This window comes from Manis javanica, chromosome 17 (genome assembly GCF_040802235.1).
Source record: "Manis javanica isolate MJ-LG chromosome 17, MJ_LKY, whole genome shotgun sequence".
NCBI lineage: Eukaryota > Metazoa > Chordata > Mammalia > Pholidota > Manidae > Manis > Manis javanica.
The window spans coordinates 26,429,230-26,454,637 of record NC_133172.1 but is presented as its reverse complement, the minus strand read 5'-3'; the positions used below and the strand labels follow the sequence as shown (position 1 = coordinate 26,454,637).

At 44.9% G+C, this 25,408-nt stretch overlaps 1 long non-coding RNA gene across 1 annotated transcript in view; it reads left to right on the top strand.

Annotated features, from left to right (window-relative positions):
* The window catches only part of LOC140847193 (uncharacterized), a 54,354-nt gene that overhangs the window by 9,219 nt on the left and 19,727 nt on the right, over window positions 1-25,408 (top strand). The window contains exons 4-5 of the long non-coding RNA XR_012126927.1: window positions 1,038-1,151; window positions 1,896-2,087. This is a non-coding gene — a long non-coding RNA (uncharacterized lncRNA). The remainder of the gene's footprint in view (window positions 1-1,037; window positions 1,152-1,895; window positions 2,088-25,408) is intronic.

Here is a 25,408-nt window from a genome sequence, read left to right as displayed (position 1 = left end):
CCTATAGAAATACTTTTACCAAGTGCAAAAAATATGTCCAATAAGATGTTTATTACATAATTTCTAGTGAATAATAGGAGAAACCTAAATGTCCATCAGCAGACTTTGATGAAATTATCTGTGATAGGTGATAATATTTAATACTATGTTAGCTATGTTTAAAACTATATAAACTTTGAACATGTTAATTACAGTGGTTGCATCAAAGACTACAAATATAAAAACATTTCTTTTACTACCTTATTAACTTAATGCCAGACTTCATCTCTGAAGAACACAATATACAAAATATTTCTGAGAAATACAGGGATTGAAAAGCAAGAATTAGAGAATACAGAGTTGGAAGAGCAATTGGAAATAAACTGTTTCTCTATTTTCATTTTTCATTAGGAAAATTGTGACCAGAAGGGAAAAGTAACTTGCCATACAGTGAAACAAGGTGTAAGACCTCAGGTCTTCTGATTATCAGTTTTCTCTTTTGTTCCCCAGAAAACCATCAGCCTTTTGAAGGAGGGTCCTTTTATCTCTCCTTTCCTTCTCCTCCTCCATAATCCACGCAGTGCAGTGCACACAGTAGAGCCTTAATGCCTAGGTCACAAAAAAAAGAAGAACAAATGGCTAATTTTTAATAACTGGTCTCCACCCAGTCAATCTGTTGGCTCAAGATATATGACTTCCCATTACATCGGGTCTGCTCTGGTCATTTTAATGATCAGATCCAATCAATTGCAAGGAATTCATCCCTTTCAACACATTTAGTAGAGTAAAATGGTTAAATGTCTTCAGGCCAAAGAGCTCCCCAAATCATAATGTAAATTTCATAAGGGGTCTTAGGAAGACCTTACATATAATTTGCTGAACCTTAAGGCCAACATTTGAATTATTTTCTATCAAGAACTGTCTGTTCAATGCTGAATGTAAAGCATTACCCTGGAATTTAGAAATTTTATCCTCAATCCTGCACCTTCATACTTCAACAAGACCCAAACTAGATATTTTGATCATCTTGATGGCATTTTTCTCTCTGCTTCTTCCAGAAACAAATCCTGAGACAAGGATTCAAGAGTAAGAAATTTATTTGGAAGGTGATCCCAGGAAACGTAAGTAGGAGAATAGAAGAGTGAGACAGAGCAAGAAGTAACTAATAACAGGTGAGTTATTGAGCTAATTACCACTGTGGGCAATTAGAGCATTATCCTTCTGGGGAACTTGGAGAGCCAGTGTAGACCACCCTCAGTTATCTCACTGAGGGAAAATGGGACAAGGGCAATTATATACCAACTCAAGCCAGCCTTCTACTGTGAGCTTTTTACTTGGGGGGAATTATTTCACTCATCACATCTTACAAAGTGCAAGAAGAGTAAACTCTGACCCCCAGAGAAATCCTTCAGGCAGCTGGAAGTCTGTACTATAATGTTAAGACTCAAGGGAATATGGGTGGACCACAGACAATATCTCCCTCCCACTTACATTTTGTCAGCAAGGGAACAGTTAAATTTTTTCTAATAGGAGGACTGAGTGAGAAATAATTTAAATTTTGGGATATGTATTTAAAGAACTTTAGCTCAAGTCCCCACCACATGCCTGTATTTGTTGCCCCAAAGGGCCCACCTACCCATTCATTGATTTTCCCAGATAGCTCAGTGCAAAGAGAGACTTAAAAACTGTTTCAGGTTAATCAGAAGTAAAATATTTTGCCATAATAAAATCACTGTGGATGGAAGTTGGAGCTACTCCATGAAAGAAAGTGTGTGCCCAAGCTCAGAGCTGCCAATATATGCTTTATTGGTGCTGAGGAGAGGTAATTGAAGCAGAGCAGTTCCTCAGTAATGGTTGGTAAATGGGCTTTAGCAGCTACAGCAGGAACCTAATTATCACTAGGGGACTCTCTCTAGGCATGCCCCATGAAAGGACCATCTGTGGCCATTTGTGATTTGCACCCAGCGCTGGGCAGACTCCACAAACAGGGTCATGGTGCCACTTCTGAGTTTCTCCACTCCTCTTGGACCTCCATCCCTCCCCTGCATTGCTCTCTCCATCATCACCACTCAGCCATGGGGCAGTCATGGACAATCTCATTTCTCAAGGTAGGCCCATGGTCACTGCATCTTATCTTGGTCTGGGAGAGCTGTCACAGGAACATGGGCCCTTGGAGGAAGGGGAGGAGTGCCTGGCAGTTCCAAGTTAAGAGCAAAGAGGAAATGAAAAAAATCATGAACCAAATCATTGGTTCATGACTTGCCTTATGATGTCAACTTTGGTTCAAGTGAAGGAGATGGAGGGAGAGGAAGGCTAACGGTGCTGTTATTGCTCTGAGAGGGTAGGTGGGCAATTTGGGCTTACAAGGCCACTAGGAGGGACAGTCCTTGGCTGATTGATTAGCCACCATCTCCCATTAAGTTGTTCTTCATTGAGAGGCTCCCTTTTGGATACTGGTCATGCACTTCATTGGAAAGAAAATCTTGGTGGGGAGGAGGAGACATGCATGTTCCCCACTGACTGCTCAGGCAGGGGCAAATCTGTGCTGCAAAGTTCCTGCACAGGTGGCATTCTTTCTGCTGTCTGTGCCCTGTGCACCTCATAAAAATAGGAGTCGGAGAAGGATGGGTGGGCAGTTCCTGGCATTTTATGGAAGAACACTTCCTTTCCCCACCAAGTGACATTTTCACAATATGCAAAAGTAATTAGGAGATGACTGTGGTGGGGGCGGTGGGGGCAGTGGGGATGGGGTGGGGTTGGGGTAACAAACAAGGAAACGTGAAACTCTGTTCTTTAAAAGAGAAAAAAAGCCACAAATCCTATGTGCCAGGGCACCAGCAACCCCTGCTTCTGGGGACAAAAAGCAGCTTTTGTCCAAGTCCTTGTAAAGGTAAATTACCATTCCTTTAAACAGAGCCTTTCTGTTTATAGAGTCCAGGAGTCTTACATGCCTAACTCCCCAAAATGTGCCACTGGCCACTCCACAACTCTCAACAGAGCCCCTTCATTTCCTGCCCTTCCAAGGTTCATGTTAGAGGCCTTCTATAAGTGAACCTTGGCCAGCCACACTCGCAAGTGTCCCTACTGTTCTCCTTTCTGACCAATGAGGCTTCAGTCAAAGTGAACTGTTTATGGTCCCTTGTAATTACCATGCATGTTCTTGCTGTTTTCTCTGATGTGTGGAGGTGGAGCTCTTTGAGACTCAGTTCATTTGCCTTCTCCCCACAAAGCCATTCCAGACCCTTACTTATGCTTTTATCATGCTTCTTTGTCCCTCTGGTGCACTGGTCAGCAGCCTCTGCTTGGCGTTATACCTATTAAGGCACATACAGGCCTCATCCATCAGGAGCTGGGGATCCCCAGTGCAGAGGTCATGCTGTTCAACCATGTGTATCACGTGTATTATGCATATATGTATACACATGCACACACACATATATACATAAGCACCAAATGAGTTCTTGTTGAATGAACAGGTATGTGAATAAACATTTGCCTGAGCTTTCTAGGACATAACATTCTTTATCTTCACTAAAAGTTGAAATTTAATCTTAAAGAATGAATGGCACTTGTTGAGCACCTACTATATTCCAGACACTATGGTATATAATTTATGAAGCTTTTCTCATCTGAAGACATAGCACTCTCTCATTCCGATACTTAATTACACTTGGTCAGTGTGAAGCACAGCCACAGTGTCGTTTGGCTGCACTAGCCTGCAGATAAGAATGAAGGTACCAGTTACATTAAAATTCATGCCACCAGCTAATGTGATGAACATGGACTTCCAGAAACATGAGGCCTTCTGATATCACCTCCAGGCATATCGAAGAGTCCCCCTAAAAACAGTCTCATGATCCCCAAACCTGGCACAGCTACATCAGCATTGGCTTGTCTTCCTGTCTGCCCACAGCTAGATGCTCATCAGTGCGTGTGCAAAGTACATTGCTCCCTAACAAAGTCACTAGACATGCTGGGACCTGTGCCACATGGGGAGAATTCTGCTTCTAACCTACGCCACTGTCCAGGATGTGTGGACACATGCAGAGCAGCTTTGAGGCCCAGTCATAAAGACTTTTGCCACACTTTCTCTGGCCTCTGGTCCTTACCCCTCTAGCCATGGTATGTGCACCTGGCCAGGAGCTGTCCTACTGTATGGGATGCAGCTCCTCACTTATCCTTGTCAGCCTGTTCCAACACCAATGACAATCTCCATCCAGCCTCCCAGTTATGAAACAAAATCCCCTATGCATTCAAAACATGCAGTGGTCACCATAGGTCGGGGGGAGGGGGCTTGAACCCTGACCCACATGCCAACTTACTCTGCCAAACAACCATCTTTAATACATCCTATTATATTTGCCAGGCTCGGGCTATGTGCTTTACATTCACTACCTCATGTTAACTCTTGCCTCAATTCCATAAAGGTATCCATTATTGCCTCCCATTTGCAGATTAGAAAACCAAGTATAAGAAGTTAAATAAAGTGCCCAAGCTCTCAAACTAGTGTCAGGGCTGGACTCTGAATCCAGACCCATCTTACTTCAAAGCTGTCCTTTTAATAATATGATATACTACTTCTTAATTCAGCCTTTTTCCTCTAATTACTCTGTGAGTTTCTCCCTAGAAGTTTAGATATTTCTATTTCTCTTATTCAGCCTTATTCCTGGGCTGAACAGAAACTTCCTGAAGTTAAAATCCTGATGTAATCCTGAATTACTACTGGAAATTACTTTCCCCAGAAGCCTGTTACTTCTCTCCAGAGCTTCCTATTTCCTTCCTTTAAGCAGGAAATATACATGAAATAAGACCTTAAATTAGCCCTCACTATTAGCACCTACATCCTGTAATATTTATCTTCGGAGATGTCATCTTGAATCCCCTTGGTAGCGTGGATATTACAGGCTATTAGAAACTGTTCTGAAAGCTGGCTGTCAGTCTGATTCATGTCAGGCCAATTACTTAAACTAAAATTAAAATTTGTCAAGGATAGTTTGATGATGAGTCTTGACAGCTAAAGAGAACCCTTAACGAGCCCCGCAGCATTTTTTGGCAGAAGCAACAGTAGTTTCATCTCACGGTGAAGGTCTGGTTATTAGTGAAAGTGCCAGAGATCAATGGGACACATTTCCCAGATTTGGACAGACTCCCTATAACTACTGCCACTGGAATCCACCCACTGGGAAGTGTTAGTTCTCTTCTATGGCATGTGGGGGTCTTCAGTAAAGACCAGAGTAGAAAACATGGACCCAATGGCCATGGATTTTAGTGTGGTTGGTGAAGCAAATCTGGTAGTTGCCTAGATATTTCCCTCATTTTAACAGAAACCTAGTTTTTTTTGGAGCAGCAATAGGATCTGCATAACACAGTCTTTTGCCCAAGCTCCTTTTAGAAAGCCACTCATGTGACAATTACGGTTAATGAGACCTAAAAGAAAGTCTGCTTCAAAGTTTCTGGGAAAACTTTCTTTTCTAATAAAAGGAAATGAATATGGTTATCATTTTCTTTACTTTCTTTTCCATTCCTGCTTGAAGTAGGCTTGGAATTTATGGAAATACATCTGTTACCTCACAAATATGAGGTGATAAGCTCAAGGATGGAATCCAGCCTGCTAAGAATGGAAGAACCAAACGGTATGAGCCCAGATCCTTCAAGGCACCTGAATTGTTGCACAATCCCTGGGCTGGTCACCTCCAAATTAAGTTGCTATAGTTAGGTATTTCTGTAGCTTGCTACTGAAAGCATTCTCAGTAGGCACAGTTAGAGAGAGAAGCAGAGAAGGATACATAATTATGCCAGCTCAGCAGGGAAATTGAAACACTGTGGTCAGTAGTCCTATCTAAAAACCACTGAAGGCTGTAGCTCACTATGGAAAGCAGATAAGATCAGTGTAGACTATGACAACCCTCTTCGCATGTACCTCTTATAGCAATATCCACTCATTTAGTTATTCTCATAGAGTATCTGCTGTGCTTATGTGTTAGATATTAGCTATGTGATACTATAAACATATATTATTTCATAGCTGTTTTAAAACATGAATATCTGTAGATTCAACATTTCCAAAGTATGCATTGTCCTGCTCTAATCACCTGAGCCGTGTGTGCCCTCTCCATCTAAATCCCTGAGAAGATTCTTCTCTGCTGCATGGAAACTAACCGTGTGTGTGCTCATCATTGTATTGAGTACAAGAGTAGAGCATTCCAGAAGAGGAGAGCATCCTGATAGTGCCTATCAAAGTCACTGTGTACTAAAGCAATAAGGGCCACTGGCATATTGCTTAGCTTCATCTTAACTTTCCTGGCTGACTTTTATATAACAAATGTGTTTCTAAAAATTTATGTTAAATTGATTCATGTTTTATATATGCTTTGAGGGTTTACTCTTTTTGCTACTGAAATCAGTCCCAAGTCTAAGCTTTTCTGAAAAGTGAATAATCTTTCCCTTACTGATCTGATTTTTGAAACCAGATAATTGGGTATGAAATTTTTATGCAAAGAATATCTGAAATGGTGTCAATAAAGTATTATGCAAAGTTCACCTATGAGGAATTCTGTATCTGTGTGACCATTAGACATGTGTGCCTAATAACCTTCAGCCTTCTTCATCTCAGCTGATGAGAATTCAGCCTTCTAGATATTCAGGCAAAAAAAAAGGTGGCATCTTTCTTGACACATGCAATCCTCTAAGCAATACTGTTGTATTTACTTCCAAAATAAAATACATCTGGAATCTGATCCCTTCTCAATACCTCCTCTGCCACCACCCTCGTCATCTCTAATGTAATTACTACAACAGACTCATCCCAGATCTCTCTTCTCCCATCCTCACCTTCACACAGTCTATTTTCCACACAGTGATCTAAGTGATACTTTCAGGATACAAGTCAACCAGGTAACTCCTGTGCCCAGAGCTTTTCACTCCCATCTCACTCAGAGTAAACATCAAAGTTCTCCCAATGGCCAAGGCCCTATATGATCAGGCCATGTCATTCCTTGCCTGCTGTTCTACCACGCTCAGTGGGCTCCATCAGCACTGGCCCCCCAGCTGCTCCTCACACATGCCCCACCTCCTTACAGTCTGTGTACTGAATGTTTTCTCCATCTGGAGTGCTCTTCTCTCAAATGTCTTTGGGGCTGAACTCTTCTCCTCCTTCACCTCTTTGCTCGCATGTCATCTTCTGGGCCTTGGGATGGGTGGGGACAGGGTGTGGAGGGGGAGGTTGGTTGGGAGGGGTTCAAGTAGTCTCCAGTCCCCTCTTTTGAACCAAAATAGCTTCATTTTGTGTGCTTTATATATTGGAGTTCCACATAAGATTTCATGTGAACAAAGGATTCCCCTGCCTTAGCAGAGAGCTTTTAAAACCACCAGACTGGAGAGGATAAAAGCAATGGTTAGGAGATTTGTTGGACATAATTGCTGTAATTTGGGTGAGCACTGATAGGGGAGGGACTAGGATGGTAGTGATGTGGAATGAAACTGATGGACATGAGAAAGGTTTCTGAGGGAAAATTCACCAAACCTGTTCACTGATTGGCTGCAGAGCATGCGAAGGAGTCAAGGATGCTCCCAGGTTTCTGAACCAAGTGCTAGATATGCAGTGATCATTTACAGAGAAAGGTTGAGATGTCTTAGATGGGAAGGTCAGTTTTATTGAGTTTGAGGTGTTTGGGACATTCATAATGAAACTACCAAAAGCTGGGGGTAAGGTTATGTAGGACTGGAGATGCAGGAGTCATTATTATAAGTAATAATAGTTGCCATTTGTTGAGGTCTGGGTGTTTCCCAGGCATTCATCTCATAGGATCATTATAAGGACTCTATAAACAGAGAATATTTGTTCAAGTTGTGTCTCTGTTCCTCCCATTCATTTGAGTTAGTGAAAAGTAGAATGTTTATGAGGAAAGAGAGGTGCCTTGCAGGATCAGTGGGCTAGGCAGCTGTAGGCCTCTTGGAAGAACTGGAACCCACAGTTGAACACCCTCAAGACTATTCTCCCACATCTTGTCTATCCTCCTCTCTAAAGGTCAGCTTCACAGCAGCAGAACAGCTTACCCTGGGCTTAGTTCCTGCAGTGGAATGTGTCCACCAACAACTCCCCAGCTTGATGTATGCCAGCACTCTTTCTCAATGCCAAGTGAAAATTGCCAGGGAAGTGATTTGATTGGCCCATGTTGGGGAGGTGCATATCTCTGAACCAATTACCTGTAGCCAGGGGCAGGGACACAGAGAGAAACCATGTGTTTGGAAGGAAGACCAAGTAACATTTCCCAGAAAAGAGGTGGAGACTGGTTAGTTCCCAGAAAAGATAAACAGCTGGACAGACAAACCAAAAGGCATCTCCTATAGGAAGCTGTCATTATCCCACTTTACAGATGAGCAACTGTAGAAGGTACACAAGTGAATGAAATGCCCCAGGGAGAATCATAAACAAGAGTAGAAAGAAATCAAGGAGACTTCTGTTCAGGTCCCATTTTCATGGGGTAATTGGAAGAAGAGAAAATGGAGAAGGAACCTATAATAAATCCTATGTTGATAAACTTGTATCCGATCAGCCTATCCAGGAGGATGTCTACACAGGTCCAGTTCATGGTGGGGGCTGCCTGGGTCTCTCTGCCCAGTGGGGCTCCCTGGCCACTGGGCTATATGCTGCCCTCACAGGCAAAGCCAGAAACACCAGGGTTAACCAATGACAGATGAAGGTAAATACTTTGGCTTCCTCAGCTTTCTGGGGAACAATTCTGGGGTATGTTCTACAAAGTTATCAAAGTCCCCAGTGGGATGGGTTCCAGTTGCCCACAATGGTACCTTGATCATAACGCAACTTTCTGTCTTTTCTTCCTTGTCTCACTCTCCCATTGTATATCCTTGGAAACTACATGCACCCAGATCATTGTTTCTGGGTCGGCCACTGAGGAAACTCAAACTAAGACAGAGAACAGGAGGGAGTTTCAAGGACTGTGCATACACAGGAACCAGAGAAAAGCTCACAGGAGATGCCAGAGACTGAGGCCAGAGGCCAAGACCTTCTGCCTCCAGAGGATGCCTACATCTCAGACTTGGCCCCATAGCAGATCAACACCTTGGCATCCACTATCTACAGCCATCAATCTCCTACCTTGACATGAAGGGAGCCTTTTAATTATTCTCCTGATTAGTCAATAGATCAAATGTACAAATGAGCAGCCCACTCCTTCCTTATTATTACTGCTGCTGCTTCACTCCTGCTTGTAATCTCTGGACCACATCCTTTGTTTTGTTTTGTTTTGAAAAAAAAAAAAAAGACAGAAGAAACAACCTGATTTTTCTGTTGTAAAGAAATAAAGCACTCCATTAAGCTATTTTTATTTCCTGGCTGACAGTCCTTTCATAATCTCCAGTGGTTAAGAAATTAATTGGGATCTTGAAAATACAATTTTCCATAGTTGATTATTATAAACCATAGGGTTGCCTTGCAGAGAGTGGACCATTTCCAATCTCAGGCTAGGAAAATTCAATGCATTTTTTGCATTCTCCCTAAGACATTATTTGCCAACTATCTTTGAAATGCTTCCCTGGCAGCTGTCCAAAACAAGCCCTGTCCTTGCTAACAGGATACATGGGGGAGTTCTAGCCACACCATTTAGAGAGCTTTATATGCACAGTCCCCCCTAACACAAACACTACTTAAAGGATTGGAGAGCAGGTACTTGGGCTAATAATGATTCCCTGATATCACAGATGAATAATTACCAGCTCTTCTCTGAAGAAGGAGGGATAGGAGAAGATGGTAAAGGGCAGAAGTACCTGGAAGAAGAAAGAGAGAAAACATTCCTGTTCCTCTTCCATTCAAAGTGTATTAAGTCAGAAATTATCTCTCCCTCCATCTCCCTTTCCCCCAACCCTGTCTCTCCCTCTTTCTCCCATTATCTCTCTTTCTCTGATAAGGTTTCCAGCTTCTCTCCAATGCAATAAATTGACTGAGCCCACCAAACTTGAAGAAAAGCCTGTATTAAGTCCTGCCAAATATTGTTGGGAGTCAAGATTCACACATATTAAGTGTATGTGTGAATAAGGGTACCACATAACAGAATCATAATGTAACTCCAGAGGGTAAATCCAGGGGCAAAATACCTTTGAAACCGAAATCAGTCAAAGGGAGAAATAAAGTGGGAGAAGCAGTCCACTTCTGCTTTCCCATGTCTCTCTCAACCGGGCTGCAAAAGAGGCCTCCACCCAACCTCTCTGGTTCAGATAAGCCCTCACTCCCCCTTGTAATCACCTATTGATATGGAGATGAACGACTTCTCTCCATCACTTGGAAACACCTATTGTGTGGAGATACACTAAAGCCAGGCAAGAGATTCTGGAAATATTGCAATTTTACCCACACATAATCAACTACAAAATGAACAATATGAGTAGGAAGTATTTCAGAAAAAGGAGATAAAGAAGAGGATGATAAAAATGTTTGGAGACACCGAGTTATGGGAGCACACTGAGCACTCCTCCAACCCCATGCAGGTGGCAACAGCTTTCTCACAGCCTCACCTGTTTGGTCCATTTTTGGGTAATGCTCTTATCTAGAAAGTTTCTGCTTATGTTAAGCTGAACACTGGATCCCAGAAGCTCTAGTTCTCTTTCCTTCTGCAGCCTCAGAAATACTGTTTATTTCTTCTTCCCTATATAAATGGAGGTAGTTCCCATGAACTTATAAATCTTTTTTGTGTGAGTTGTAATTCCCTGCACAATAAAGAAAGATTTGTTTTCATGAGCTAATTATACTTACTCTACACCCAATATATTAAAGGCAATGTCAAATGAGAGAAGCAAGGCATTATTTAGGATTTAAACTTGACAAAACCAAGCCCAATTCAAAAGAATTGAAAGCAAAGATTCAAATACATATTTGTATATCAATGTTCATAGACACACTATTCACAATAGCCAAAATATGGAAACAAACTAAATATCCATTGATGGATGAATAAATAAACAAATGTGGATTATACATACAATGGAATATATATTTTTTAATTTTTTATTAAGGTATGATTGATATACACTCTTACGAAGGTTTAACATGAAAAAACAATGTGGTCACTACATTTACCCGTATTATCAAGTCCCTAGCCATAACCCAATGCAGTCACTGTCCATCAGTGCAGCAAGTTGTCAGAGATCCACTATGTCCCTTCTCTGTGATACACTGTTCTCCCCATGATCCCCCACACCATGTGTACTAAACATAATACCCCTCAGTCCCCTTCCCCCTCCTTCCTCACCCTCCCTCCCACACCCCTTCCCTTTGGTAACCACTAGTTCATTCTTGGAGTCTCTGATTCTGCTGCCATCTTGTTCCTTCAGTTTTGCTTCATTGTTATACTCCACAAATGAGTGAAATCACTTGGCATTTGTCTTTCTCCACCTGGCTTATTTCACTGAGCATAATGTCCTCCAGCTCCATCCATGTTGTTGCAAATTGTAGGATTTGTTTCATTCTTATGGCTGAATAGTATTCCATTATATATATGTACCATGGCTTCTTTATCCATTCATCTACAGATGGACACTTAGGTTGCTTCCATATCTTGGCTATTGTAAAAAGTGCTATGATGAACATAGGGGTGCATATGTCTTTTTGAATCTGAGAAGTTGTATTCTTTGGGTATATTCCAAGGAGTGGGATTCCTGGGTCAAATGGTATTTGTATTTTTAGTTTTTTAAGGAACCTCCATATTGCTTTCCACAATGGTTGAACTAGTTTACATTCCCACCAGCAGTGTAGGAGGGTTCCCCTTTCTCTGCATCCTCGCCAACATTTGTTGTTCTAAGTCTTTTCAATGTTGGCCATCCTTACTGGTGTGAGGTGATATCTCATTGTGGTTTTAATTTGCATTTCCCTGATGATTAGTGATGTGGAGCATCTTTTCATGTGTCTGTTGGCCATCCGAATTTCCTCTTTGGAGAACCTTCTCTTCATATCCTCTGCCCATTTGTTAATCGGGTTATTTGCTCTTTGGGTGCTGAGGTGTGTAAGTTCTTTATATATTTTGGATGTCAACCCCTTGTCAGATATGTAATTTACAAATATATTCTCCCATCTGTAGGATGCCTTTTTGTATTGTTGATGATGTCCTTTGCCATACAGAAACTTTTTAGTTTGATGTAGTCCCATGAGTTCATTTTTGCTTTTGTTTCCCTTTCTTGAGGAGATGCGTTCAGGAAGAAGTTGCTCATGCTTATATTCAGGAGATGTTTGCCTATGTTGTCTTCTAAGAGTTTTATGGTTTCATGACTTACATTCAAGTCTTTAATCCATTTCGAGTTTACTTTTGTGTATGGGGTTAAACAATAATCCAGTTTCATTCTCCTGCATGTAGCTGACCAGTTTTGCCAACACCAGCTGTTGAAGAGGCTGTCATTTCCCCATTGAATGTCCATGGCTCCTTTATAATATAGTGGTATCAACCATAATTAACCATATATGGTTGGGTTTATATCAGGGCTCTCTAGTCTGTTCCATTGGTCTATGGGTCTGTTCTTGTGCTAGTACTAAATTGTCTTGATTACTGTGGCTTTGTAGTAGAGCTTGAAGTTGGGGAGCCATAATTCCCCCTGCTTTATTCTTCCTTCTCATGATTGCTTTGGCTATTTTAGGTCTTTTGTGGTTCCATATGAATTTTAGAAAAATTTGCTCTAGTTCGTTGAAGAATGCTGTTGGTATTTTCATAGGAATTGCATTGAATCTATAGATTTCTTTAGGCAGGATGGCCATTTTGACAATATTAATTATTCCTATCCATGACCACAGGATGTGTTTCCATTTATTGGTATCTTATTTAATTTCTCTCATGAGTGTCTTGTAGTTTTCAGAGTATAGGTCTTTCACTTCCTTGGTTAGGTTTATTCCTAGGTATTTTATTCTTTTTGATGTGATTGTGAATGGAATTGTTTTCCTGATTTCTCTCTCTGCTAGTTCATTGTTAGTGTATAGGAATGACACAGATTTCTGTGTATTAATTTTGTATCCTGCAACTTTGCTGAATTGAGATATTAGATCTAGTAGTTTTGGAGTGGATTCTTTAGGGTTTTTTATGCACAGTATCATGTCATCTGCAAACAGGGACAGTTTAACTTCTTCCTTGCCAATCTGGAAGCCTTTTATTTCTTTGTGTTGTCTGATTCCCATGTCTAGGACCTCCAGTACTATGTTGAATAGAAGTGGGGAGAGTGGGCATCCTTGTCTTGTTTCCGATCTTAAAGGAAAAGTTTTCATCTTCTCACTGTAAGGTATAATGTTGGCTGTGGGTTTGTCATATGTGGCCTTCATTATGTTTGAAAGGATGGAGTGACATACAGCAGCAATTCACCAGAGAATTCCGCTTTATTAGGGAAAGGTGCTGGGTTATATAGGAAGGGGCATGAGGTGATTGAGGTGTTACTTCTATGGGGCTGGTGGCTATTGGCTAGTTGCTGAGATTGGGAGGGGGGCAAGAGGTGATTGGGCTTCAGGTGGTGCTGGTGGGAACTGAAGACCCAGAAGAGAAGCAGGAAGTTTGCCATCTTACGGGTGGGGGCCATTCATTCCCCCCTTTCTCCTCTATGGGGTTGTGGACGTTGCTTTCTCTCTGACTGCTTTCTGCTGAACAGGGGCAGAGAAGGGAGTGAGGGCTTGAGGATTGGGAGGAAAGGGTTGATAGGACTCCTCACAGTAAGGATGAGTAGATGTGGACTTCTTCAGGTTGGAAATCAATGAAGGTTCCCTGTAACCATACGTTGAGGACTTGTTGATTCCAATGGTGCCAAGAGGACACAGGTGCCAGAATCCAGGCGTCTGTGGCCATTGTTTCCAGTGGAGAGAAGGGTCCATCTCAGCGTGTGGTGAGGAAGTTATGTGAGGGTGAGGGATCTTCTGTGGCTAAAAGCTGGTAGTTCCTGAGTAAAAGCTGGTTGAAAGTTTGATTAGAGATTTTTCCAACTTGAGATTTGATAAACTTTATTATACAAGGCAAGAAGAGACAGGTGAGAAGAATGATTATTATAGGTCCTGCAATGGGCCACAGCCAGGTAAGGAAGGGGCTTGTTAGTATTGAGGAGAATGGGTTAGAATTGGAAGCATAATGGAGGCTGGAGGCAAGGTTGGTGAGTTTGGTAATGTCAGTTTCTACAATGCCAGATTCGTTGATGTAATAGCAGCACTCTTCTCGAAGGAAGACACAGGTGCCACCCTTTTTTGGCTGTAAGAGATCTAAGGCCCGCCGGTTTATAAGGGTGACCTTAGCTAGTGAAGTGACCTGTCTTTGGAGAGAGGCCAGGGAATCGGCAGTGGATGTCAGGGTTACCTCAAGTTTGGCATTGAGATCTCTAATTTCCCACAGAGAGTGACCCAAGGCTCTCCCTGAAAATCCTGCCCCAATGGCTGAGGTGGCTAGGGAAATACCAACCATAATGGGAAGGAAAGCAGCCCTTCTTGTGTGCAAGGACAAGGGAGGTTGGAGCTCAAGGAATTCTGCCATGCGGTAAAGTGTAAGCTGTGGGATTAGGGTGACGAAAATGCAGGGTGTGCTGGAGTTGGGAGGCAGTGAGTTGAAAAGACTGCCATTACACCAAAAGAAGTGTTCCAGTTGCATAAAAGTCTTAGAGCCAGAGGTAGGGGTGTGGATAGAGAGAAAGTGAAGTGTGCTGGAGGGGGGAGGGGCTGGGCCTACACAGTGGTGGATGGTGATATTGTTTGCATATTCTGGTTCCCATAGGGGTATGTCTGCCAGGGGGCAGAAGGGTTGTCCTTCTGCGTGAAAGGAGTAGTTGGAAATGTTAAGGGTCACAGTGGCTAGCAGTGGGCGCTGTAGTGATGTGCACAAGAAACAATTGGTGGTCTTAAGGGTGTGGTTGAGAAAGATGGTGGTGTCCTGAATGAGCTGTTACCAAGAGTAGGAGGATTGGAAGAGGGGCGGGGGTGAGAAGATGAAGAGGCGCCGTCAAGAGTTTGGATAATGACTTTTTTGGAATGTCTAATATCGGATGCAACTTGAGAGATCTGGGAATGAGAGGGAACATACTCTTGAGAGATATGAAGGGTACCGTGGGGGGTCAAGGACCCCCCCATAGTAAACTGAGGCTGTGACTCCAGTGGCCCATCGAGAGTCCCAGGGATCTGGGATTGATAAGGAGAATGAGCCATTGGAATATTTTATGAAATGGTTGGAGGAGTAATACTGTGGGTACTGGGAGTTACCCATGTAATGAATGGCGCAAGACCAGTAGGGACATCCCCCATAGGTGTCTTGCCATCACCTGCAATAGGCTTGTCTTTGGTCATAGAGGAAGCAGAGGTAGGGAGAATAAAGGTAACTGCTAGTGAACACTTCAGTGGAGGGAGGAAAGTGGAGGTATAAAGGCTAGGAGCAGCCTTTCAGAGGGCAATCTGATGTGGCAATGAGGGCAGTAACTTTTGTTTGATGCTGTGTGTAAGTCTGTCTGACTTTGAATCACCATACAAAGGAGGCTGGGGTGGTGGGGTAGACAATAGGAATGAGGAAAAAAAGCGAGAGAGCAGCAAAGGAGAAAAAAATCATGATTTGGGTATGGATGGCAAAGGGGGTGAACGGGAGATGCGGAGTTTTAAGGGATCAGAGGGATGAGGCATGGTAGAGTAGACAGCATCTTGGGCTGTATCCAAAGGACTCTGGATTGTGACTAATGGGTCTTGGGTGTCCAGAGAAGGTGGGTCCTGGGTGTTTGGTTTCAACCTGGAGATATGAATCCAAGGGGTGACAGGAGTTTATCAGGCAGTGAGAGCTTGGCAGCCAAGGGGGTGCAGAAAATAACTGGGTGTGGACCTTCCCATTTTGGGGTGAGAGAGGGCTGATCCTCTGGCGGCTTATAAAACACTAGATGGCCAGGCTGTAAGTCAGGAGGATTTTGGGAGGCGGATGGATCAGGAAGGAGCCAATCCTGATATTTCCACAATTCGGTGTGGAGGAGAGAGAGTAGCGGAAGGGTCATATTGGGAGGAATTGGTCCTTTGTGGGAAGGTAGCCCTGGAGGTAGAATTGGGCAGCCGTACATGATCTCAAAGGGCGACAAGGAGGAAGGTTTCTTTGGGAGGGCCCGAATGCGGAGTAGAGCTAAGGGAAGTAAGCAAACCCAGTCAAGGTGTAGTTCTAGAGATAGTTTGGTCAGGATGTCCTTTAGAGTCCTATTGGCTCTTTCTACTTTTCCCGAAGCCTGTGGTCGATAAGGACAATGTAAATGCCAGGGGAGCAAAAGTGACTTGGAGAGATTATGGAAAATTTGGGCAGTGAACTCAGGGCCATTATCTGATTGGAGGGAAGTGGGCATCCCAAACCTAAGAAAGATCTGGGTGAGGAGGATAGAGGCAACCACGGACACTTGTTTGTTAGTGGTGGGGAAAGCTTCGACCCATCCTGAAAATGTATCTACTAACACGAGTAGGTATCTGGTACACCGTATGGGGGGCATGTTAGTGAAGTCTATTTGCCAATCTGCGGCAGGGACATTACCCCTTGCTTGATGAGCCGGGAAGGGTCGGGCTATGATGGGGGTATTAGGGTTAGTGCGTTGGCAGATGGTACACCTGTGGGTGATTTGGTTAAGTAGGGTTTTGTCTTCAGGAGAGAGAAAAAAAAGAGGATTGTAAAAAATGGATCAAGGATTGGGGGCTGGGATGGAACAGATTGTGTAAGAAGCGGAAGAGGGACTTTTTGTCCTGGGAACAGAGGGTGTCTTGTGATAAAACTAAAACTGCAAGGGCAGACAGATCATTGTCTGGTGCGTCTTCTGATAGGGCAACTGACCGGGCTACTCTGTCAGCTTTGTTGTTACCCCTTGTAATGGGGGAGTCATCTTTTTGATGTGATTTGCAGTAGACTATGCCCAGTCTGTGTGGGAGTTGTGAAGCCTCTATAATTTTGGTAATTAAGGCTGAATTAGTGATGGAATTTCCTTTTGTGGTGAGGAGGTCTCATTCTTTCCATACTGCCGCATGGGACAAGAGAATGTGGAATACATATTTGGAATCAGTGTACAGTGTGAGAGACATGTCCCGGGCTAGAGTGCAAGCTCTGGTGACCACAATGAGTTCGGCCTGTTGATTGGTTGTACTGGCGGGTAGGGCTCGTGCCTCGATGACATCTTCGAGGGAAACTCTGCGTATACTGCATAGTTGGTGCCCTCATGTTTAAAGGAGGGCCCATCAGTAAACCATATGAGGTCGGAGTGTGAGAGGGCTCCTTCGGAGATCGTGGAGTGGCACAGAAGGAAGTTGTGTAGGGCTTCCAATCAATCATGCGAGGGAGTATGAGGAGGGTAGAGAAGAGGAAGAAGAGTGGCCAGATTCAGGGGCGGGCATGGGAGGAAAGAAATGTCTGGATTTTGGAGGAAGGAGGACAGTAAGGTCAGGAGTCTGGAGGGAGGGAGAGTCTGTAAACTTTTGTAGGTTAAGAGGTCCTTTACATTATGTGGGGACAGAATGGTAAGGGGCACCCCAAATGTCAGTTTATGAGCTTCCTTCTGCAAGAGCTGTCGAGTGGCTAATGCCCATAGGCAGGGGGCCCATCCCCGAACTGTGGGGTCTAATTGCTTGGAAAGATGAGATACTTGGGGCAAAGGGATGGGCCATAATATTGGCCTAGGACTCCTAGAGCTTGACTGGACCTCTCATGAATGTATAATGAGAAGGGCTTCGATAAATCAGGAGGATGGAGAGCTGGGGCTTCTACAAGGGCTTGACGGAGCTTAATGAAGGAGTGTCGGGATGAGGAGGTTAATGGTTCTTCAGGGGGGCCTTTGCTGAGGTCGTATAGGTGTCTTTCCAACAGGTAGAAGTTAGGGATCCATGCTCTAAAATACCCAGCCAGGCCTAGAAAGGAAAGGATTTCTGTCTTGGTTTTGGGAATGGGCAGGTCAGATAGGAGCCATTTTCTGTCTAAGGTAATGGACTTTCTTTGTTGAGATAGAAGGAATCTGAGGTAAGTGACAGAAGGGGAAGAGATTTCAGCTTTGATGGGGGATACACGGTAACCTCTGGAAGCTAGAAGGTTAAGTAGGGAGGCAGTGTCAAGTTGAGACTGTTCCCACGAGGGACTGCAGAGTAGAACATCGTCTACATATTGTAATAAGGTGGACTTGAAGTGATCATGATGAAAATGTTTGAGGTCCTGAGCTAGGACCTGTCCAAAAATATAGGGACTATCTCGGAAGCCTTGTGGCAAAACTGTCCAAGTGAGTTGTTCAGAATGTCTTGTGTATGGGTCCGTCCAGGTGAAGGCGAAAAAATCTTGGGAGGAGGGGTCTAGAGGGATAGAAAAAAATGCGTCCTTGAGATCTAGGACTGAGAAGTGGGATGCCGAGGCAGGGATCTGTGATAAAAGGGTGTATGGATTTGGAACTAAGGGATGGATAGGGACAGTGGCCATGTTGATGAGACGAAGGTCTTGGACAAGGCGGAAAGATCCGTTGGTTTTTTTTAACACCTAATATGGGGGTATTAAATGGGGAGTGAGTGGGTCTGAGGTAATTTTTGTTTAAGAGATCTTGAATGATGGGTTGGAGGCCTATGAGGGCTGAAGTGGTTAGGGGGTATTGGGCCTGACAGATATACTGAGAAGGGTCACATAATTTGATAGAGGCAGGAGGACATAGAGCCACGGAGGGGATTGTAATGTCCCAAACTTTGGGATTTACAGGGTGCATGAGGGTGGAACTGGAGCTTTCATTGGGTAGAAGGGGGTCGTCGGCTATGAAGGCCATCAGAAAGGGAGTACTGGGGGCTGTGGGAGTGGATATAGTTATGGAAACATGGAGGAGAGAAAGGATGTCCCATCCTAGTAAAGGGATGGGATACTGGGGCATAACCTGGAAGGAGTGGGAGAAAGGTATGGGATTGTCTTGGATTGTACATAAAAGGGGGGGGGGTTTAATGGGAAAATCTGTTTACCTCCTATACCAACTATAGGAGTAATGGCTGGTGTGGTAGGGCCCCGGTATTCTCACAAGACCGAGAAGGTGGCTCCTGTATCTAGGAGGAAGGAGATGGGGTGACCATCTACTTTTAAAGTAACCCTGGGCTCCTGTTTGGTGATGGAAATGGTCGGGCGAGAAGCCCCAGGCCCCATCAATCTTCTTCTGCCAGCCCCACTATGGCGGGCTTAGGATGGGGGTTGTTCATCCAGCCTCCCCTTCGGGTGGCTGGGCAATCAGACCCCCAGTGGCCCTTTTTGTGCCATCTGGGGCATGGGGTGGTAGGAGATCTGGGGGAGGGGCACGCCCTTGACCAATGTCCTTCTTTTCTGCACTTGAAACAAGCTCTGGGGGGCCTTGTTTGCAGAGGGGCGCCCAGGTTGTGGTTTTATCAGCTGGGCCAACATCTGGAAGTTGGCCTGATCAGCCTTTTGTTTACGGCATTCTTTCTCCTCCTCCTGGTTATGGAAGACTTTAAAGGCCACTGTTAGGATCTCAGTCTGTGGGGTAGCCGGGCCCTGTTCTAACTTTTTGAGTTTAGCTTTAATGTCGGGGTAGCTTTGAGCTAGGAAGTATGTCATAAGGACATGTCTTCTGTCAGGTGTTTCTGGGTCCAGGCTAGTATACTGTAATAGGGCTTGAGTGAGTCTAAGAACTTGGAGGGAGTTTCCTCCCTCCTTTGAATTATGTCTTGGAGCTTTTGAAACTTGACTACTTTACGAGCTGCCTTTTCAGACCTGCTATTAAGCAGGAGGTGAAAATATCTTGAGAGCGGAGACCCACGGCGGTGTTATAATCCCAGTGTGGGTCTTGTTCGGGGACAGCGGTGGGGTCAGGGGGATAGGTGGGGTCAGTCCTGTGGGTTTCTGTAGCATGCATTTGGGCAAAGTCCCAAACTCATCTATGCTCTTCAGGGAGGAGGGTATTGGCCAGGAGCATGAAAATGTCATGATGTGTGAGGCTGTAAGACTGGAGGGTCCATTGAAACTCCCTGATGTATGTCATGGTATCAGTGGAAAAGGAACCTAGGCGTTTCTCAAGTTGGGGTAAATCTCCTAAGGAGAAAGGGATGTGAACGCACACGATGCTTTCAGATCCTGCTACCTCCCGGAGGGGGCGATAATTTTGGGAGGCCCTCAGGACCGAGTCTGAGGGGGACTGAAGGGTTCTGGCTCAGTCTGTGAGGGGGAAACAGGTGATGGGGGCAAAGATGCGATAATTTTGGGAGGCCCTCAGGACCGAGTCTGAGGGGGCAAAGACGGAGGAGGCTCCTGGGACTTAGGGGGGCTGAATCGCTCAGGCTTGATCTGTAGGGGGGGCGAGGGGGATGAAGGCTGAGGGGGTGAGGTGGGGGAGGAGATGGTGGGGGAGGAAGGAGAGGAGTGGGAAGAGAGAGGATGGGAGGCTTCTGCGGGGGAGGAGGCGGAGGTGGCGGCGACAGTGGTAGAGGGAGGAGGGAGGGGAGGGGCTGAAGGGGAAAGCCTGTATGGCAGAGGCTCGTTGGCTGGGTCAAAGCAATAGAAGAGGGACTGGGAGTATGGGGAGGGGAGGGAGACGGCTTGCAGGCTAGGAGAACGTGGGTTGGGGAACAGGTGTTGCAGAGGCTGGGATTTTGAGCTAGGAGGCGAAAAGCTTCGATATAGGGAATCTCCTTTCATTTTTTTCAGGTGCTGGCAGTAGTTAAAAAGATTGCGAGTGATGTTAGGATCAAGAGTTCCCCCTGTGGGCCATTGGTTGTTATTGTCTAGGGGGTATGTTGGCCAATCTTGGGAGCAGTGTTTATGGAGAAGTTTTGGTTTTATATCAGGTGTCAGGGAGAGGGTAGCTAGATGCTTGAGCAGGCATTCAAGAGGTGAACTTTCAGGGAGGGATGAGGAGGCTCCCTTGGCTAGAGGACAGAGGAGGAGACAAACAGGGGAAGATGAAAGGAGATCCTTGGACTGGGAGCAGACTGCAAGGAGACAAAGGGCGTCCCTGATGATCCCTGGTGGTGTGTGGAAACTCGTATATGAGTCAGAATTTCTTAGGAAGTGTGGGTCATCACACAGACTTCTCTAAGAAGTCAGAGTGCTGGAGTCACGAGGAACCTAGTACTAAGAATTTTTGGTAGATGGAATGGAAGGAGGAGGGGGAAAAGGGAGCATTCTCATCCGCAAAGGAGTCACCTCATTTATGGCTGTTGGAGGAGGGACCTGAGGGTCCGCTGCAGCTGTGAAGGCCTGAGGCGGGGAGAGTTCCCTCCTCGTCCCCGAGCTTCAGGGCCTTGCCAGATGATCACGGTCAATGGTGCTGCAATACCTCAGGGAAGAGTGGCCCACTCCGGGGGAAAACTTACCCAAAGGCCATAGAGGAGTGGTGAGTGTGATGAGTCAGCGCTGGAAAAAGAGGATGAGGGCAAGCTGCTGCTGGTGTTGGGGGGGAAGACAGGGCCCAGTTGGGGTGTCCCATCTCCCAGGTTTTGGCACCAATGAAAGGAAGGAGTGACACACAGCAGCAATTCACCGGAGAATTCCGCTTTATTAGGGAAAGCTGCTGGGTTATATAGGAAGGGGCATGAGGTGATTGTGGTGTTACTTCTACGGGGCTGGTGGCTATTGCCTAGGTGCTGGGATTGGGAGGGGGGTGAGAGGTGATTGGGCTTGAGGTGGCGCCATCGGGAACCAAGGACCCGGAAGAGAAGCCAGAAGTTCGCCATCTTACGGGTGGGGGCCCGTCACATACAGCCTCTTTCTACATTCCAGGACATCATATTCTCTGATCATGCTCCACTGCTTCCTGCATCAGCCAAGCTAGGGCAGCACGCTGACTCCAGATGGAATAGCTGACAAGAGTCCCCCACCTGGGGTTCTGAGAGTAGCTCAGAAGAGCAGAAGTGAGATTCTGCAGGGCCTTGAGGGTTCCCAGGCCAGCCATTGATCTCCTCACCACCTCTAGAGCCCTCTAGGGCTGAGCAAAATCCAATGTTTCATTAACACAAAGATTATTCACAGCTCCCTAATGCATTCTGTAGCCAGGAGGGCCTCATGTTAAATCACAGAATATGTAAGGACAGAGTCTATGGCTGCTGTCAAGCCAGTCTTAAGTAAGCAACCAATGTTGGCACAGGCGAAGTCAGATTAAGGTTGTTGGTGACAGCCAGGGTCTCTACTCTCTTAACCATGATGCCTGAAGTCCAGCTGTTGCAGCTACAGGTATCACTGGGGAGGCTGCAACATGGAAACATTTGTGAGCACAAACTTAGCCTGGTCATTAAAGAAAGAGGATTGGCCTAGGAGCCCAAGACCTGGGTGATCTCACCAGCTAACTATGACCTGGCCCTCTCTGGACCTTCATTTCCACATCTATAAACAAAGGAAGGGGTGACCATAAAGGCCTGCAAAATTAAATGCCTTTGGGACAAGACAAGTGTATACTGGCAAAGTTGATCTTTGTAACTGGCTAAATAGAGAATGTGACCCCACCTGAAGGCATATGAATTCTCCTTTCAGTTTTCAAAGACAAATAAAGTGTTCTGTGGGTGAAATTCATCTGGCAGTCACCAGTCTCTATTTCCTAGATTCAAGCTTTCCACCTCTGATGCTGCTTTCTATGGAAATTATCCTCAAAAAGCAATCTTCTAAATACTGATCCTGTCTTTATTGATGCAGACAGAGGTCTCCCACACTGTCATGGAAAGTTCCTATGGTGGGAGGAGGAGGCACGCTGAGTGTCTAGATTTATGGGGTCTGGTATTTGGGCAAAAAAACTCTAAACAGGTCCCACGATTGCCAAAGCAACATTCCCAACTTATATTATCTTAAGAAAAGTGAGGGACTCAATTAGGGAACTCAAAGGGGTAGCTTGGATTACATAGAAAGAATGAGCCATGTGGAATTTGCCCCCTCCTCTCCAAACCCTAACTCAGAAAGGACCCTCTCTTGGATAATTCAGGCTAATGTCTTAGGTCAAGTTGTAGATCCTTTCCTCCAGCCATGTGTTTATTCTGAAGTCCACCTGACCCTTTCCTAAGTTCTTCTGCTGTGGTACAGAAGCCTCTTTAATCTGAGGCAGACCAGGCAGTCAGGAGGACTGACTGAGCAAGAAATTACAGGACCTCCATTCACCCTGGGTGGGGGTTGGGTGTTCCTGCAGAGACAGGAATGGGGCCAACACTCTGCCCCTAGCATCCCACCATGGATTATGAAGTGAAATCATCCTGGCTATCAGGAAGGGCTGCTTAAGTACACATGTAATACTACATGCACATGTGCAACACCAGGGAAAAACTGTAAGAAGGAGGTTTACCCCATGGGTCAGTGGGAGGCACTCAGAAACAGGAAAGGAGGGACTATGTGCTGTAATATAGGGAGAAAGGGGACTGCTTTCCTAAAAGAAAGACAACATGTTGAGGGAGCTACAGAGAGGAAACTCATTGATGGAAGTGTCCAGAGAGAACAAAAGACAGAGATCTCACAGTGTATATCACAAAAGACCTTGGAACTTCCAGGCTTTGGTCTGAGTTTGATGGACCAGCTGGTCTAGTCATTGACCTCTCCAGCCTCTCCCTTCTTAAGTTTTGCTGAGCCAGGAACAGAAGACTGATAATAGGGACCCCTTTGCATATTTCCCTCCTTCCCGTGCTCCCAAGCCAACATGGGACTCAAACCCCAGGCAGATCTGCTACTTTCATACAGATGATGTCACCTCCCCTCCACTCAAACACAGAGCACCAGACTCCTGGGCCAATGCAAAAGAAATCAAGCTGGAGGTAGCAGGACAGGAAACTGCTCCCCTGGTTCATGTGGGCTGTGCCTCAGGCAACTGAATCAGGGCAAAGAAGAATTCTGCTATTTCCCCCACGACATGTTTGCCTTTTTTCTTGGAGGAAGAAATTTCCTAGGAGTTGCTGCATCTGCACCACCACCACTACTCCATATTCATGCAGTTCATAAGGGCTCCAACCCAAGTTTCGAAGAGGAGCTTGGCCGTCTGCTAATTGAATCCCCCTTAGGTCTAGGGACTGGTTCAAGAAAGGGTGTATGACCCAACGATCCAGCCACTGAATCCCAGCTGTTGTGCAGTAGCAACTGGGGCAAGAGACAGTCTTCCTTTTCCCTCTGGGACTAAGAGCAAAATGATGGTGCTAAGACTAGAAAGTGTCTTCTGGCTGCCAAGAATCCCTCCGCCTCACCCTAGAAACAGAATTCAACATCCAGAAGACATAGACCAAGACTGGGTGGTCCAGGTTCTTGAGTAACTTCAGTAAGTTACCTCCCAGCTTTCAGATCTGGAGAGGAGAGTGAGAATGCTGTGAATTCATTCATTCATTCATTCAAAGCATTCATTCACACACCACACATACACTAATATAATACATGCACACCTATACATACACACACAGCACACACACCATACATACACACATACACACCACACACACATATACATGCACATATGCATATGTGCACACACACCATACACATATACATAGGTGCCTGTACATATACCACATGCCTGTACATATACACAGTTGTACACATATACATATGAAAACATGCATATGCACATATACACACCACATGTCTACTGTGGCTACAATACTGGGAAACTGAAATTTCACATTTTATTTATAAATATAAGCTTCCTCAAAAATAAAAAAGAAACACAAATACCTAATCACTAAGAATTTAATGCAGCACATTGTGGCTTCTCATAGCAGAAGAAGGAACCATTAATCTGATGAGGAGAGCCAGGAAATGAAATGTAAAAGGGTAGATTAACAGCCCCTTTAAAAAATCAGACAGTTCACTTCCCAAAAGGGAGAATGAAACCTGAAATCTGAGCTTGTGCAGGCCTAAATGTTCAGTAAAGCTTTGTTGTCTCAAGTGACTTTTAGTTGTTTGTGTTGTAGCTGTTTCCCCCACCCCCAACTATAGTGTTTCCTGGGGGTGCACATGGTCAGGGCTGAATCGAGTGCTGTCTGTAACATACACAGTCTCAGTCCTTTACTGTTCCATAACACTGAATTTTCATTCCTGTGGAGAGGCTGGTACAGTTGAGGATCTATAGCTGGTAGCTGATTGTGACAATAGAGGAGAGAGAAAGAAGAATGGGGGAGAGGGGCAAGGGAGGGCTCCACTGCTCAGATATAGACCTGTGGGGTAATCTGAAGACATGGGTCCTGGAAGTGTGAAGGGATGATTGGTGAGATGGTTAGTGTCACAGGTTTTGTGTCCCCTCAAAAAAGGTACGTCGAACCTTAGAGTGTGGCCTCATTTGGAAATATGGTCATTGTAGATATAATCAGTCAAGATGAGGTCACACTGGAATAGGGTGGCCCCCATTCCAGTATGACTGGTGTCCTTACAAGATGGCCATGTGAAGTCAGACACAGGGATGATATGACAACAAGAGCAAAGACGAGTTACACAGATGTGAGCCGAGCATCACCAAAGATCCTAGCAGACCGGAGCTAGGAAGCATCACG